The 18,050-nt window shown below is 39.2% G+C and overlaps 1 non-coding gene and 1 pseudogene across 1 annotated transcript; both read left to right on the forward strand.

Moving 5' to 3' along the window:
• The first annotated feature begins 12,940 nt into the window (after positions 1-12,940).
• LOC114897321 lies at positions 12,941-13,006 on the forward strand. Its single transcript, XR_003794050.1, has one exon. It is a non-coding gene; the product is annotated as a small nucleolar RNA SNORD58 (small nucleolar RNA).
• Positions 13,007-13,095: 89 nt separating this feature from the next.
• Positions 13,096-13,637, forward strand: LOC114897040 (annotated as a pseudogene).
• The last annotated feature ends 4,413 nt before the right edge of the window (positions 13,638-18,050 follow it).

An 18,050-nucleotide genomic window follows, 5' to 3' on the forward strand; every position in this document is an offset into this window, starting at 1 on the left:
CAAATTAGAGAATGCCTCCTCATGACTAGGAAGACCTTGGCATCAAATTTCCACCTTGGCAAGGAAACCGAGTAAGAAGGACCTCCTCAGCCCTTGAGGACCAAGCCCATCCAAAGCAAACAGTTCCCATAACTGTTTACGGTAGAACAAGCTTCTTCCTTTAAACAGGGCAAATGTGGAAAATCACCCAGCCAGACGTTGCTTGTTATTTTAGCACTTCTGAAATTCAGGGAGGAGGCCATCCCAGGCAGAGATCCATCCCCCTCTTCAAATGGGGAATGCACAAGTTAGGAAACACATCAAATGTCCTATTGGAGGCTGTAAAGATTTAGTTGTTCTCTAAAAGCTTGTTCTTATCATAATTACTTAAACAGTTACTATGTTTAATATCTCCACTTAACTAGCACCTCCTGGCACAGCTTGCAAATCCTCCCTACTTTTTTGTGACGCTACCCAGAGGAAATTCGCAATCTGTATTCCTCTGGCCCGGCACTAGCAACACCAGGGAAAGAGCCTTGGCTGAGTTGCTTCCCAGTCATTGGCTTCCACTGCTGGATGATTCCAGCTCTCTAGTTATAAATAAGGACTATTACGTGATTACTGACGTACTTTAAGACTACCAGTAAATTTTTAAGGAAAATATTTGCAAGTATCCACAGACCCAAGTCTGAAATTTGGTAAGCCATAATAAGATATCTAGATGATATGAAGGTTAGTTGACAGCTTTATGAAACACCAGATAAGGTAAGTATAAGGAATATGACATAAGCTAGTCTCTTAGTGATTGGAATAAATCTACATGGATTTGAACTTGCCTCTTTTTTCTAGTTTCCCAAGAGCCAGGCATCCCTTATACAAGCTTAATTGAGCATTTACTGTTTTAAATGCTAAAATGACTAGGCCAATTAAAATAATAGATGGTATTTATTAGAGAAATGCAAATCAAAACTACCATGAGGTATCACCTCACACCAGTTAGAATGGACATCATCAGAAAATCTACAAACGATAAATGCTGGTGAAGGTGTGGAGAAGAAGGAACCTTCTTGCACTGTTGGTGGGAATGTAAATTGATACAGCCACTGTGGAGAAAAGTATGGAGGTTCCTTAAAAAAAATAGAACTACCATATGACCCAGCAATCCCACTACTGGGCATATGCCCAGAGAAAACCACAATTCAAAAAGACACAGGCACCCCAATGTTCATTGCAGCACTATTTACAATAGCCAGGTCATGGAAGCAACCTAAATGCCCGTCAACAGATGAATGGATAAAGAAGATGTGATACATATATACAATGGAATATTACTCAGTCATAAAAAGGAATGAAACTGGGTCATTTGTAGAGACATGGGTGGACCTAGAGACTGTCATGCCGAGTGAAGTAAGTCAGAAAGAGAAAAACAAATATCGTATATCAATGCATATATGTGGAATCTAGAAAAATGGTACAGATGAACCAGTTTGCAAGGCAGAAATAGAGACACAGATGTAGAGAACAAACGTATGGACACCAAGGGGGGAAAGCAGTGGGTGGGGGTGGTGGTGGGATGAATTGGGAGATTGGGATTGACGTGTATACACTAACATGTATAAAATAGATAACTAATAAGAACCTGCTGTATAAAATAAAATTCAAAAAGAAAAACTGTATAAAAATAAATTAATAAAATAAAATAAAATCCATTGAATTGTAAAAAAAATAAATTTGAATGTTTATAGTAAAAAAATAGATAATATTAAAAGTATTGGGAATAGCAAAAATATGTTTAGTTTTTATTTATATGGGAGTCAATTCTAAAAATGGAAAAGACTCTCTAGACAGCACGCAAAGAGAAAAATCACTCACTTAAATCTCCGTGCTCCTGTACCATAAGAAGGGGAGGGGTGGAGCAGGAATCTTTAAGAGGGACTTACTTACTTATGTTTAAAATAAAGTAGGGGGGCTTCCCTGGTGGCGCAGTGGTTGACAGTCCGTCTGCCGATGCAGGGGACACGGGTTCGTGCCCCGGTCCGGGAAGATCCCACATGCCGCAGAGCGGCTGGACCCGTGAGCCATGGCCGCTGAGCCTGCGCGTCCGGAGCCTGTGCTCTGCAATGGGAGAGGACACAGCGGTGAGAGGCCCGCGTACCGCAAAAAAAATAAATAAATAAAATAAAATAAAGTAGGTATCTGGTGCCTTCCAGGGGTTAATTCGTGATTACCCCAGATGCTGATAACCAGTGATCCAGGAAAAAAGCCTCCTGGGATGGAAATGACCATCAGAACACATATAGAAGGCTTTTCCCTTCTATATGTGCTGTTAAGAATGAGAAGGCCTTTGTGGCAGCATTTGCATCTCTTTGTCCGACGTGAAAGGCTGAGAGGGGACATCAGTGCCGCTGTCAGATTGGCCAATGTGCTGGCCCACAGCAGCTGCACGTGCCTCCAAAAAACTCTCCTTCTCCCCACAGATCAGCTTTTGTATTTCTAATCCCAGAATCAGGGTGCCATGCATGGAACTACAACCTCGGCTGTTATCAGTCTGGGAAATAAATAGCACCAGCTTCAGGCCCCAGGGCTATCAACGTGTTTATAATTCCAAAAAACGGAAAGAAAAAAAAAAAAGAAACCACAAACATGTACATTTTGTATACATATTTTAAACGAGGACTGCTTGAAATGTAAAAAATGTATTTTACTCAGCTGTTGCTGCTTCTGTTTGTTTTTAAAGAAAGGGAGATTAATTGTAAAGAGCCTTGGCTCTTGTATAGAGAGAATTTTTAGTTTTGAGCAGAGGCAAAAAGATGAAGAAATAATATTATAATTAAAGCTGGATTATTTACAATTAAAATCAGAATTTGGAAACATATGCAATAAGTATTTAATACTCTAATGACTATTATTAGCATGCTCTTATTTTGTTTTATTAAAATGCCTAATACCCTTCCCCATTCCCTGTCATTTCATATTCTCATTTGCAGAGCACTATAATAATCGTTCTATTAATCACATGATTATTACAAGTTTTCAGCACTGTAGGTGATTCTTTAAGGCAATGTTGAACAGTGATTGCATATATATAGACTCCAGCTTTCTCTTTTATGCCAGGTTGAACACACCCACCACACCAAACGAAAGCCACAAATTTGTTTTGAGACACTTGTGTTTGTTTTCCATTTATTTACAAATCCTCCTCTTCCCAGAAAGGATTTGAAGCTGCTGTTACCGTCTGTTAGTCACATCAGTCCTTAGGACTCCAACTGTTGGTAGAAACCAGTATTTCTCGTTCCTTCCTGCCTGTGGAACCTCACAGCAATCAGAGACCTGTGCAGACTGGCTCAGATAACTGCCAGTAGAACTGGTCATTCTGGCTTCCTTCATCAGCCAAAAGTGGAGCCAGCCAAAGTCGTGAACTCTATAGAGATTATGTCTTTCTTATCAGTATGGAATAGGCAATCACTACACAAATATCCCTCCCTCTCCCAGAAAAAAAAAAATACTGAACTTCAGAGCAGTTGCTCAAAGACACTGTGTCCTAGAGTCTGTCAACAGTTGACACAGTCAACATAATCACACTTCTGCCAGCTCATAGGGTACACATCTGTGTTCTGTCATCGCTGTTCTTTCTTCTCACACAGACAGCTTTCCAAATCTAGTCTTCCCATTCACATATTTCTACTGTTCATTAGAACCAAAGATTTTCCAGGGAATCCCTGCTAAGTGACCCAACGGATGATCAATGTTTTGATAGCCCATAGACACAATGTTCCTTCTGGGCTATGAACTTGTCACCCCTCATTTAACCCTGGACAATTCTTATGTAAGAGCTCCCAGAGAGAGGGAAAAAAATCTGATTCCACGGAAACCGAGATTGATGACCTAAGTGGCAATTTTCTTTCCCAAGTAGGAATTAAATCAACACACTAGTTGAAACATGACCTCCAGTCCTGACATATTTTGATTTTGTGAAAATACAAAGATACTCATTAAAGGAATATGATAGAAAGGATAACTTGATTCATTCTTAAATTTTCATAGCTTCTAGTTAGAAGCTGCTCTTGACTTTCTCTCTTCAAACCTATTGTGAAGTCTTACTGGTACAGAATAACCAGAGCACAGTTCCTCAACCACTTACTGAAGCTCAGCAGAGCCTCAAGTCAAAACTTTATCCGAGGGCTTCCCTGGTGGTGCAGTGGTTAAGAATCCCCCTGCTAATGCAGGGGACATGGGTTCGAGCCCTGGTCTGGGAGGATCCCACATGCCGCAGAGCAACTAAGCCCGTGTGCCACAACTACTGAGCCCACATGCCACAACTACTGAAGCCCTCGCGCCTAGAGCCCGTGCTCCGCAACAAGAGAAGTCAGCACAATGAGAAGCCTGCGCACCGCAATGAAGAGTATCCCCCGCTTGCCACAACTAGAGAAAAGCCCGCATAACACAGCCAAAAATAAAATAAATAAATTTATAAAAAACTTTATCCGAGAGTTCTCCAATCCTCCTTCTGCAACCAGGCTTTCTTCCTAAGGTTCAGCAAGATTCCTGATGGAAAGAAAAGCTGGCTGTGGCAGCCTACTCCTCATATTGTTCAAGAAGTTCACTGTCAGGCTTCCCTTTCCTCCTCCGCTCCTACAGCCACTGACTATCAGCAAACTCCTCTCCAACACCAGGTTGTTTCAAGGCTTTCAGGAGAACTTTTTCTCTCAAAAGAATATTATGTCCTTCACCAAAGCGACTCTATATCCAAGACCCAGCACCAAAGCTGGCATATAGAGATATCAATAAATGTTAAATGAGTGAAAGAATGCATGAATGAATTGTTTTCCTTCTCTGTAACTTCCCCCTTGTAACCCCAGTCCCCTGAATACCCCTTCTTTAACTCTAAATACCTCTAACTATTATCCATTAACTGTAAGAGCTTTTATAGAAGGATTGTCAGGTTGAAAGGGGGGAAAGATTCTTTAGGAATAAGGTAAAGTCAGATTGCCATACCCTAACCCTTTATATTGTTGGGTATGTTTTTTCCACTTTCAGCATTACTTTCAATAAATAAAAATAATTACCTAATTTTATTTCAATGACGTTTCCGTTTATTATTCTTTTACGTAGAGTATCAATATTGGATATTTTACTCTCACAAATGTCAGGAATTATTTCTAACTACCCAATCTCTAAGAACACATAAGCTTTTTAAAAATCATGATACAGAAATATTGTCTATCTACATATTTTCTATTTAACTAGAGAAGATAAATCGTTTAAAAAAAAATAGGAGGGCTTCCCTGGTGGCGCAGTGGTTGAGAGTCCGCCTACCGATGCAGGGGACGCAGGTTCGTGCCCCGGTCCGGGAAGATCCCACATGCCGCGGAGCGGCTGGGCCCGTGAGCCATGGCCACTGAGCCTGCGCGTCCGGAGACTGTGCTCCGCAATGGGAGAGGCCACAACAGTGAGAGGCCTGCGTACCGCAAAAAAAAAAAAAAGGAGATGCAATGGTGCTGAAAAGAGTCAATAAACAAATCATATATTTCCTCTGTCCCTTTATTCCCATCCAAAAGGTCTCTGTTTATCCCCAGTAGAATTGATTAGAGGTCAAATGGGAGCATGTATGCAAATAGGGTTTGAGAGGTAGAAAGCAATATAGAAATGAAAGATATTGTTGTTGCAATCTTACTGTTATTTCCATAATCGCCAGCTAGTTAATTCAACTGAAAGGGGCAAAAGGGAGGTTTGCCAGATGATTATGTAACCATAGTCCTATTGCTTAGTCTGTAACCACTCAAAACACCATTAAAGAAAAAAGCTTGGGGCCCAAAGAGAAGCACAAAAGTAAAGAGGAGAAATCAGCGCTCCAAGATAAGGAAAAATCAATGACTCAAGTGGCTTCACATGCTAAGCCCTTTGAAGTGGCATCTTCTCTGCTATTTTCCATCACCTATTCCAGACATTCCCCACTTCAGTGCCTTACTATATGTAGGTTCCATTGGTAGTGCTAACAAGTGTGAATGATACAGAAGACAAGCCACTCAATTATCTCAACAAAGGGTTTACATTAGCATGTGTGAGAAAGACGCAGATAACCTCACCAAATGGTAATTTTTTTAATGCTTAATCCATCGTGAAATAATTTCCTCTAGCTATGGCATTATTTCCATGACATTAAAAAGCATAGTATTCGTCCTAAACATGAAAATTTGTGATCTTTGTGTAATTTGTTTTGTATGTTTCAGCAAATTTTTAATAATTAATCTGGTTTCTGTCCCTGCCATTCTACTGACACTGCTCTCTTAAAAGGCATCAGTCACCATCTAATCACTAAACCCCATTTCTTCTTGGTCTGTATCCTCCTTGAGCCCTCGATTGCAATCCTTGCTGTTGCTCAGCTTCTTCCTGGAATCCTCTCATATTTTATCACACTGCATTCTCCAGGTCCTCCTATTGCCCAGATCATTCCTTCAGTATCTTAATACCACTTCCTCTTCTTTCTACTGTCTCCTATAACCAGATTTTCCATGAAAGTTCCCAGTGCTCTTCTTGTTTCTCCTGATGTGGTTTTTCTTGATGATCTTATCTCCTCCACAACACCTACTATTATCTCTGCAGGTCCATCCACATTCCTACTCTTAAATTCTCTCTAGCTGGGCTTCCAACCACCTCTTAAACTTAGCATATTCATAGGCAAGTCTACTTTTTCTCCAGACTTCCATATTTCCATGAATGGGGCCACCATCTTCCCAGTAGCCCAGGTTCTTGGAGATTCACATTTACGACCTTCATTTAACTTTTTCTGGACATTCTTCTGCTTCAAGCCACCATGGCATATTGCATGTAAACTCACTTATGGCATCTAACACATCCTCCTTTGTAATTTAGTCAATTGTGCATTTACCTATGTTCCCTACTCTATATAAGCTCCTTGAGAAAAACACCATGCTTTCCTCAATTTTGTACACCCTGCAGAGTCTAGCACAGAGTCTGACGCATAAGTATGTTTAGTTGAGAAAGTAAACCTGAGCATTCATCGATACATTTTATTCACATGTTTCCACTGTCCTTTGTCATCTACAGTCGACAACACTAAACTAAGATCATACTTAATCTCAGTACTCTGAGGAAAACTATGAAAGAAACATTCTAAATAATACCACAACAAGCAGAGCTCTTGCTGTACTGAATTTATTGTGTGTGCAGTCCACAGTTTCATCCATTGGTTCCATATGAAAAAAAAGTTTTTTATATTTGGAAGGGACACTGGAATGTGTGGGGAACCAAATTCACATCTCATGCAAAAGCTATTCCCTTGGTCTGCTTCCTCAGTAGTGGAATCCCTTCTCTAGTTGCCTATAATTTGCTTGTTCTGTTATTACTCCCACACTCGGTTATGAGAGCTCTGTATTGTTAAAAGCTACACTCAAAACATTGCAACGTTAATTCAGTGAAAGCATGCACCTCTGAGGGTGACTCAGCGTTGTAAAGATGCCCACGCTCCTGTCTTTGCTGATCACTTCACCGACTCTGGGTTTGGTGTTAACTGAGAACAGATCACAAGTTTAAGGTTTAGGGGCTGGTTTTTGTTTTGTTTGATAACAGAATAGGCAGGATAATGGAAAGTAACGTGGTCGAGCTGTCTGACATCCTGGCCAGCATTCCAATGGCAGATGCATGGCTTTACATCCACCAATAGGAGGAGAGCAGATGTTGGGTTTATTATAGCCTGGGGAACTGAAAAGAAGCTTGCATCAACCTGCACTCTGACACACACTGAGGTTTAAGAAAATTTGAACAAATCATTCCACCGGTCTCTTCTTACTTAAAGGGCTATAAACAGGTAAACTGATAGATCCCTACCTCTGCTCTAAGGATTTTTCCAGATTCATCATTTTATAGAAAAAAAAATAGGCAATTCATGCTCAAATCTGCATTTTCAAGAGCATTTCATCCAGCTCAACAGTAAATTTTTTTTTTCTTTTGATGCCTTGCTAGTGGACAGTGTAATGCTAACATCCATACACCAACACCATTCATGTGTGAAAAGTTTAATTTACTAAGTCAATCAGGAATGCTACAACCACAGAATTGAAGACGTATTTACACCTCAAGTTTGTTTCACATCTAATAATCGTTGACAACATCTCAAGCTAATGTTTGGACATGAGCGGATTGTTGAACATTAGCTGAAAAGAGATCTCTCCCTGAAACTGTGCTGCTGGATTGTTTTTAAGGAAGTAAAGTTCAGACAGTATCACTCATCTGTTTACTCTTCCCCACTCCCTACAACCTACTTCTCCTACCTGTTTGCAAGCCATCTTTCTTCACACTCCCACATTCCAGCCAACTGAACAACTCACTCCTCCCCTACACCATCTCTGGATTTTTGCCTCTGCACATTTGATGTTTCTGCTCTGATCTCACTCTCAAATCTCAGTTCCAATGCTACTTCCTCCACAAGCCTTGACCCTCTTTCCTCCAGCCAAAATCTCACTTATCTGTACCCCTCAAATAATTCACATCACTTTCTACTTTGCATTTTTAAATTATCTCTGCCTATCTTGACTTCTCCTGTTAACATGTAAACTCTCTAAGGAAAAATTCCACAGAGAATTCTCTTTTATATATATATATATATATATATATATATATATATATATTTAGAGTACAATTTTTGCATGTAGAGGTCTATTAATATACCTTGAAATAAAAGCACAAATGCTTCCCAAGGTATAAATGAGAATGGAAAACTGTCTGTGGCTTGACTGTACTCTGCCAGTCAACAATCTCTGAGTTCTCCCCTGAGGTTAAGTCATTGGTATGATTAGCATGGCCTCTCGTGACTTTCTTTCCTCAAAATGAGCCACTTCATGTTTGCTGGGTGCCAAGCTCATCCATTGTCAGCGGCTGTTTTTCAGCTTCATGACACAATTTCCATAAGCTCTGTTGAAAGCAAGTGTGAGGCGTGTGTTTTATAACTTGCCATGTAAAAGAGAAAAAATAAACTACCAGTAAGTAGCAATTTTACTCTTTCTATTCTAAGGCAATGCCAGCGATCCTGAAGCAGCCAGCCCATGGTCACTAATGTCTTGCCAAGTGTTCTTAAATTATCAAGACCATTGATGTCAAAGCCAGTCATCCCCATTGTCTACTGTTTATTCAGTTGCCACATAATGTTTGGCATCAAACTAAGCACTTGAGTAAAAATGTACCTTAACTGTCGAAAGCACAGTCCCTGAGTTCTTGGAATTTTCTTCTGAGTCAGACCTCATTGGCATGAAGTGTCACCAGTAAGTTACAAAACTCAATTTTCACAAAAGAACCTGAAGTTAGATTTTTAAAGCAGTCACCTTGGAAGGCAACATAATTCCAATGATGTTGGCATTGCCTAAAGTTATTTTAGAGCTTTAGAACTGATTTGTTTTTAAAGTCACCTTCTATGCCACATCTATTGTAATCTTTTATCAGAATTTAACATAATTACCACATTTTGTTTTGTTTTAACCTCAAGTGGAATTATCCAGCTTGATTACCCAGAACTGGCTCCAAGTGACCGTTGGTGGTTTTTGGAAATCACATCCATCTTTGAAAGATGAAGATTTTCCACAACCAAGGACATTTCAAAGAAAATGCTAAAGGCCCTGAAGCTTATTCTAAACCTATTTTGAACAACAGCAGCATTATTCAAGTAAATGTAAAATCTTACTGGGAAGGAAAAAAAGACTTGGAATGTTTGTATTTAGTAATATTTACTGTATGGTCACACTTAGCATGTTTCCCCAAAGAACTATAAAAAGCATATAGAAAAATCATTTGGGATTTTTTTCTTGCATTTACGCATATCACCTTTTAAAGAACATTTTCAATTAATAAGAACACATCCTCTGATGAGAATTAACTTATGTGGGAGCCAAAACATTGGGTCTGAGAGCCAAACTGGACTCAGCAAAACCTACAAACACACCTGACAGCTGTGTAGTTATTGGGGAATGGCCCACAAATTTTAGTTGTTTCTTATGATTCAGTTTAATTTGATTTGGGTACTATAGGATCTCTCTCTTTTTCTAAATCATGCAAAAAGTTTAATGAATTAGGGCCACCAACATAGATGTTTTGCATCTCTGCAGACACTCTCCAAACCTGGTACATAAGCACTGGAACCTTAGCTGCCCTTGAACTTGGGGGCATTAAGATATCACAGTGGACCACATAGGGTATTTGAGAGAGTGCAGCTGAGCCACACCATTTGGCCACATTATACTGTGTCATGAGGGGAAAAAATGATCAAGACCAAAGGTGGTGAGGTAGACCCAGTTTCCTATGTCGTGTAAGTGTACATTTTGCCCGTATTATATGTGTTACAAATACATATTGACTTTTCAACCACTTAGCTGACCTGCTAATGGTATAGAAAGAACCTACCTAGGACAATCAAAACAATCTAAGCTATGAATATGCTAAATAAAGTCCCGCAAGTAATACATTGCAGAATTATTATTATAAACATCATCTTTATAGAAATAATGCCTTAAGAAAATACCTCCAATATTGCAAAGGTTATGAATTATTTAATGAAGAATTCTAATAGTAAAATAGTTTCAATAGTTAAATAGTTGGGATTATAATAGCTCCATTTACTGAGCACCTATTATGTACATGTAGTGCATTCTTTCAGGTAACTATTAACTGTCCTCACTTGACAGGTAGAACAAATGAACCTCAGAGCTAGTAAATGGGTGAGGTCTATGCTGTGTAGCTAGACCCAAAGTGAAGGTCTTCCCTGGAGCTTAATTTCTGTAAATTTATCTCAGTTTTCACGAATAATTTGAGTGGTAATAAGAGAAAGAAGGAAAGGAGAGAGGGAAGGAAGGAAGAAAAGAAGCAGGGAAAGAAGGAGGAAGGGAAGGAAGGAAGGAGGGAAGGGAGGAAAAGAGGGAGGGAGTGAGGGAAGGAAGAAGAAGGAAATAGGTACTGCAACATAATATCCACTGCAGATACTCTATTCGTGGTTTCAGTGATTCCATCTGCAAACTGACAATTATTTACATGCTATTAGTTCTCTCTTTTTAGTGAGTCCAAAGGAGTACACAGTCATTTGGCAAAGTGAGAAGGGAGTTGTTGCTGGATAAAACAATGCTAACTCCATATATTATAGTCCCTACCTTCCTGAGCTTATATTCTGTAAGAGAGTTTGTCTTTTTTTCTCACTAACACATCCCCAGTGTGTTAGTGGCACAGTGCCTGTCAAAAATTGTGCCCAATATATTTTTCACAGAACTAGAACAAAGAACTTTACAACTTGAATGGAAACACAAAAGAACCCAAATAACCAAAACAATTTGAGAAAGAAGAACAGAGCCAGAGGAATCATGCTCTCTGACTTCAGATTATACTACAAAACTGCAGTAATCAAAACAGTATGGTACTGGCACAAAAACAGACACATAGATCAATGGAACACGTTAGAAAGCCCAAAAATAAACCCACACATTTATGGTCAATTAGTCTACAACAAAGGAGGCAAGAATATACAATAAAGAAAAGACAGTCTCTTCAGTAAGTGGTGCTGGGAAAACTGGAAAGCTATATGTAAAAGAATGAAATTAGAACACTCTCTAATACCATATACAAAAATAAACTCAAAATGGATTAAAGCCCTAAAAGTAAGACCAGATACTATAAAACTCCTAGAGGAAAACATAGGCAGAACACTTTTTGACATAAATCACAGCAATATTTTTTGGACCCGTCTCCTACAGTAATGGAAATAAAAACAAAAATAAACAAGTGGGACCTAATGAAACTTAAAAGCTTTTGCACAGCAAAGGAAACCATAAACAAAACAAAAAAAACAAACTACGGACTGGGAGAAAATATTTGCAAATGATGGGCTTGACAAGTGTTTAATTTCCAGAATATACAAATAGCTCATACAGCTTAATATCAAAAAACAAAAAACCCAATCAAAAAATGGGCAGAACTAAATAGACATTTCTCCAAAAAAGATGCATATTTGGTCAACAGGCACAAGAAAAGATGCTCAACATCATTAATCATCAGAGAAATGCAAATTAAAACCACAATGAGCTAGCACCTCACACCAGTCAGAATGACTATAATCAAAAAGAACACAGTAGGGCTTCCCCAGTGGCGCAGTGGTTGAGAGTCTGCCTGCCAATGCAGGGGACATGGGTTTGTGCCCCGGTCCGTGAGGATCCCACATGCCGCAGAGTGGCTGGGCCCATGAGCCATGGCCGCTGAGCCTGCGCATCCGGAGCCTGTGCTCCGCAACGGGAGAGGCCACAACAGTGAGAGGCCTGCGTACCGCAAAAAAAAAAAAAAAAGAAAGAAAAAAGAAAGAAAAGGAAAAGAACACAAGTAACAAATGTTGGCGAGGATGTGGAGAAAAGCGGACCCTCATACATTGTTATTGAGAATGTAAATTGGCGCAGCCACTATGGCAAACAGTATGGAGGTTTCTCAAAAGACTAAAAATAGAAGTACCATATGACCCAGCAATTTCATTCCTGGGTATATATCCAAAAACACGAATCTGAAAAGATACATGCACCTTAATGTTCATAACAGCATTATTTACAATTGCCAAGGTATGGAAGCAAGTGTCCATCAACAGATAAATATAAAGAAGATGTGGTATATGTGTGTGTGTGTGTGTGTGTGTGTGTGTGTGTGTGTGTGTGTGTGTATGGTAAAATACTACTCAGCCATAAAAAAGAATGAAATTTTGCTATTTATAACAACATGGAGGGACTTGGAGAGTATTATGCTAAGTGAAATAAGTCAGACAGAGAAAGACAAATACTGTATGATATTACTAAATACTGTATGATAGCTTTTCTGGTCAGCAGCCTGAGAGGGTAAAAGGAATGATGTCTGTGTCACTAGTCTAGTGTCAGCACTGCTGTAGTCACTGGTAGTTCCACGTGGGAAGAAACAGTGGATAGAAGGATGGCTGTGATGATGGCGTTTCTTAGGACACCTTTGGATTAATCATGAAAACAACTACTCTCTGAGCAGCTGCGGGCAGCGTTTAGTACATAAACCGTGTAAGTTACTGTAAATATGTTGACAGAATTATACTTACTCGTTTCAAGGTGACCTCTAGAAATGGTTCGCTATTCACTTGACCCAGAAAATCCCACAAAATCATGCAAGTCGAGAGGTTCAAATCTTCGTGTTCACTTTAAGAACACTCATGAAACAGCCCAGGCCATCAAGGGTATGCCACCAAGTATCTGAAGGATGTCTCTTTAAAGAAGCAGTGTGTGCCATTCCATCATTACAATGGTGGAGTTGGTAGGTGTGCCCAGGCCAAACAGTGGGGCTGGACGCAGGGTCTGTGGCCCAAAAAGAGCGCTGAATTTTTACTGCATATGCTCAAAAATGCAGAGAGTAATGCTGAACTTAAGGGCTTAGATGTAGATTCTCTGGTCATTGAGCACATCCAGGTGAACAAAGTCCCCAGGATGCGGCACAGGACTTATAGAGTTCATGGTCGGATCTACCCATACATGAGCTCTCCGTGCCGCATCGAGATGACCCTTACTGAAAAAGAACAGATTGTTCCTAAACCAGAAGAGGAGGTTGCCCAGAAGAAAAAGATATCCCAGAAGAAATTGAAGAAACAAAAACTTATGGCCCAGGAATAAATGCTGCAAAAAATAAATGCAAATAAAAGTTAAAAAAAAATACTGTATGATATCACTTATATGTGGAATCTGAAATATACAACAGTCTAGTGAATATAACAAAAAAGAAACAGACTCACAGATATAGAGAACAAACTAGAGGTTACCAATGGCGGGGGAAGCAATATAGGGGTGGGGGAGTAGGAGGTATACACTACTGTATATAAGATAGGCTCAAGGATGTATTGTACAACACAGGGAATATATACAATATTTTATAGTAACTGTAAATGGAAAGTAACCTTTTAAAATTTTATTTTAAAATTTTTTAATAAAATTAAATTAAAAAAACAGACTCACAGTTATAGAGAACAAACTAGTGGTTACCAGTGGAGAGAGGGAAGTGGGGAGGGGCAAGATAGGGGTAGAGGATTTTTTTTTTTTTAATTTTTTTCTTTTTTGGCTGCACCACACAGAATGTGGGATCTTAGTTCCCCGACCAGGGATTGAACCTGCGCCACCTGCATTAGGAGCACAAAGACTTAATCACTGGACTGCCAGGGAAGTCCCAGGGGTAGAGGATTAAGAGGTACAAACTACTAAGTATAAAATAAGCTACAAGGATATATTGTACAGCTCAGGGAATATAGCCAATATTTTATAATAACTATAAACAGAATATAACCTTTAAAAATTGTGAATCACTATGTTGCACACCTGAAACATATATTATACATCAACTACACCTCAATAAAAAGAATAATAAGAAACTTTTTAAAAACTGTGCCCAACAAATATTTGTTGCTGAAGGCATGTTGAAAGAGTATTTTGAGGGGGGTTATGGGCAAGTTTAGGGATGAGGCTGCCTGGGACAATCATAGAGCAACAGAAACCACCCCTACTCAAAAGAACCTCTCAGGGACCTACCACCACTTGGAATTCCAATTGTGTTAATAGGTTTCTCTTTGAAAAGTTAAGATAGAAGGCATTCACATCTCAGTGCCAATGTTTTTATTAGGTAAACATCTTTTGGAGGGACAGGGGGAGTCAAAGAGAAGGGATTGGGGAGTTTAAAAATTTAACTAATAAAAAGATTCCTATTGCTCCCCCAACTTCCTCCCCTCTTCACTCCAACTTTTTAATAAGTTGTCTTCTTGGGCAAGAGAGTCCTTTATTAAACAAGACTGAAATGTATCTAACTGCCATATCAGTGTCTCAATAAGAAGATGCCTCAATTTGTGCCTGACCTCAGATCTAACTTCTGCTACTTTTATGCATAACTACAAATGTGTATTCTTAACCTAAGTGTTTTTGTTTTGTTTTGTTTTAATTTATTTGGCTGCTTCAGGTCTTAGTTGCGGCATGTGGGATCTAGTTCCCTGACCAGGGATCCAGCCCAGGCCCCCTGCATTGGGAACGTGGAGTCTTAGCCACTGGACCACCAGGAAAGTCCCTAGCCTAGCTTTTCTAATTCACTAATTCACCATTTGGCTTTAACTGTATAACAACATCTATGTCTTAAGCTGTGATTCTCACAAATTATTTTCCCAAGTGCATGGAATATAGTAATATAGAGTTATAAATAAACACACAACATAGTGCAAAATAACCTACATTCTTCTAAATAGGAATTGGTTTGCTCTGAGTCTTTAGCAGTGTCATGGAAAAAGTGATGCTCTTACGTTCACAAGTCTCCAAGTCCTAGCCCTGCTATTTATTATGTGTTTGACCTTGGGCAAGTCACAGCCTCCCTGAGCTTCATTTTCCCCATCTGTAAAATTTTATAATAGCGTATACCAAATGGAGCTGGTGGGAAAATTAAGGCAATAACATATGGGAAAGTACGTTAAAAACCATAGAACTCTATACAAATATAAAGTACTATCATCATTTGAAGAAGCAGAATTATAGGAGTTAAACAAACTTGGATTCCAATCCTGGCTCCACTGTTTTTGAGTGGTGTGACATTATGCAATTATATAATCTGAATTTCAATTTTTTAGTTTGTAAAATAGAGGTAATAATAAAGACCTCAAAGGTGTGTTGTAAGGATAAAACAAGACAGTTCTCCTGGAGTACTACCTGGAACACAGTAGGTACTCAATAAATGTTAGCTCCCTTTTCCTTCCCTGCTGCAGTTTTAAATGCCTTTATTTTCGTTAAATCAAAATCACTTCCACCACTCTCTTGCCCAGTAATAGCGAAGATGAATCCTGAGGATATGATGAAACAACAAAGCAGAAAATCAACGATAAGACCTAAGTTGTGGTATTTTCCCATCCAGTAGTAATCTCTCATTGTGCTGGAACCATCAACAGCTAATTACATCAAGTGCCAAATAAACAGCCAAGGAAACAGCATGAAGCAACCATGGCAAGGTAAATTAACCTGGAAAGCTACCATCAAAATATGAGGAATAACCCTGAAAATATTCCTATTTGTACTCAAAAACATAATTGCAAATTGCTTAGGCAAGCAGGGTATGTTCAATTAGATTCTTGAAATTTTATCAGACAAATGGTTTTGGCTCCCTAAGACCTTGTGGTGTCCTGGGCTCACAGTACACAAGCTATTGTGCAAATTATTTGGGATTGCTTCTTACCACAATTTTTTTAAATGCAAAATATTGTCTACTCTGCCACTAAGCTCTGCTGTGTGTTATTTGCTAATTAAGGATGCAGACAGCCTGTGCAGTAATGGTGGCTGATGTCTGCTGCACGTCTTAGTGAGAAGGATGGTGAGGACAAGCATTAGCTGCAGCCCACAAGAGAAACGAGGTAATTGGCATTGCTCACTGCACTGCAAATCACGTCTTCCTAGAATTACAGAAGAGGCACTTAAGAATAGAGAATTATCCTGCATAAAATTGTAGTTGTGGGAGGCTTCCCTGGTGGCGCAGTGGTTGAGAGGCCTGCCGATGCAGGGGGCGCGGGCTTCTGCCCCGGTCCGGGAAGATCCCTCGCGCCGCGGAGCGGCTGGGCCCGTGAGCCATGACCGCTGAGCCTGAGCGTCTGGAGCCTGTGCTCTGCGACGGGAGAGGCCACAACAGTGAGAGGACCCCATACCGCAAAAAAAATTTTTTAAAATTATAGTTGTGCTCATGCTGAAAAACAATGCTGTGAGGTACTGTTTTCAATTATTTTTGTTATATAAATTAATGACAATGTAATTTTTAGCATTTCAGTTCACATCACAATACTGATAATAATAGTTCATTTCTGACTTTTTAACATGGACCTCGTTTCATCTCTTGTGTTTTAAACTTTTTTGTGTCTGGAGATCAGTCTTCTAATCTGGATTTATACATGCTAGCTCGAAACCAACAGTTTTAATGGTAATGGTAATAACTGTCCTTGAAATAATGAGAAACACTTAATGAATAAAGATCAAGTTCAACAGCCAAGCGTTGGCTCTTGGCCCACTCCCACCATCCTGCAGCTCAATCTCTCAGTAACTCACTTCTTTCCTCTAAAATGAAACACAGTAATTATCATTAATTAACAAACGCCACACACAGGTAATACAAGTGACTGTACCAGGCGTCATGTCGATTTGGCAGCATCAGGAGCGCTTTGCCTGCAGAGACCATGCCTACTACTAATGAAGAAACACAAAAAGTGGTCTCTGCTCTGAAGAAGACACTTTCTACCCCAAATTAATCTTATAAAGCAGACTTCTCTAAAAAGTGTGGTCTCTTTATCTATGCTCTCTGACTTATCCAACTAACAAATCAAAAAGTAGAGTTAAAATGTTCAACTGGGGACTGGTTCAACAAACTACAGCATACCCAAACAATGAAATATTTTGTACAATCATAGAAAAGAAAGCAGGAGTGGATGAATACTGTGACTTTGTTTATGTAAAAAGAAGGAAAAGATGAAAGAAAGAAAGATGGAAAGTTAAAAGAGTAGATTTAAAAAGTTATCACCACACACACACAAAATATGTAACTATGGGAAGTGGTGGTTGTGTTAACCTTATTGTGGTAATCATTTCACAATATGTATATATATATCAAACCATATACATTGTATACCTTAAACTTACTCAATGTTGTACATCAATTATATCTCAATAAACCTGGAAAAAATAAAAATAAATAAATAAAAACAGGCTCTGGTGAGAGACTCAGAGAACCTCTATCTCTTGGTTTCCATCAAGAGAAAAAGGAAAGAGAGAGAGAGAAAGAAAGAAAAAGAAACAAAGAAAAGAAGAAAGAAACAAAGAAGGAAAGAGAAAGGGAAAGGAAAAGGAAAGAGAGAGAAAGGGAGGGAAGGAGGGAAGGAGGGAGGTAGGAAGAAAGAAAATAAGCATATATATGTTTATATTAATTGAAAATTTCTGGAAGGGTTCTTATAGATCCTCTTCATTTATTCATATTATTTACCTTGTTTGCTTATTACTTTTTAATTGAAAGCAGGGGTAGCTTGGATC

The sequence above is a fragment of the Monodon monoceros genome, unplaced genomic scaffold (genome assembly GCF_005190385.1).
Source record: "Monodon monoceros isolate NGI ecotype Baffin Bay Population unplaced genomic scaffold, NGI_Narwhal_1 Super_Scaffold_16, whole genome shotgun sequence".
NCBI classification, from domain to species: domain Eukaryota; kingdom Metazoa; phylum Chordata; class Mammalia; order Artiodactyla; family Monodontidae; genus Monodon; species Monodon monoceros.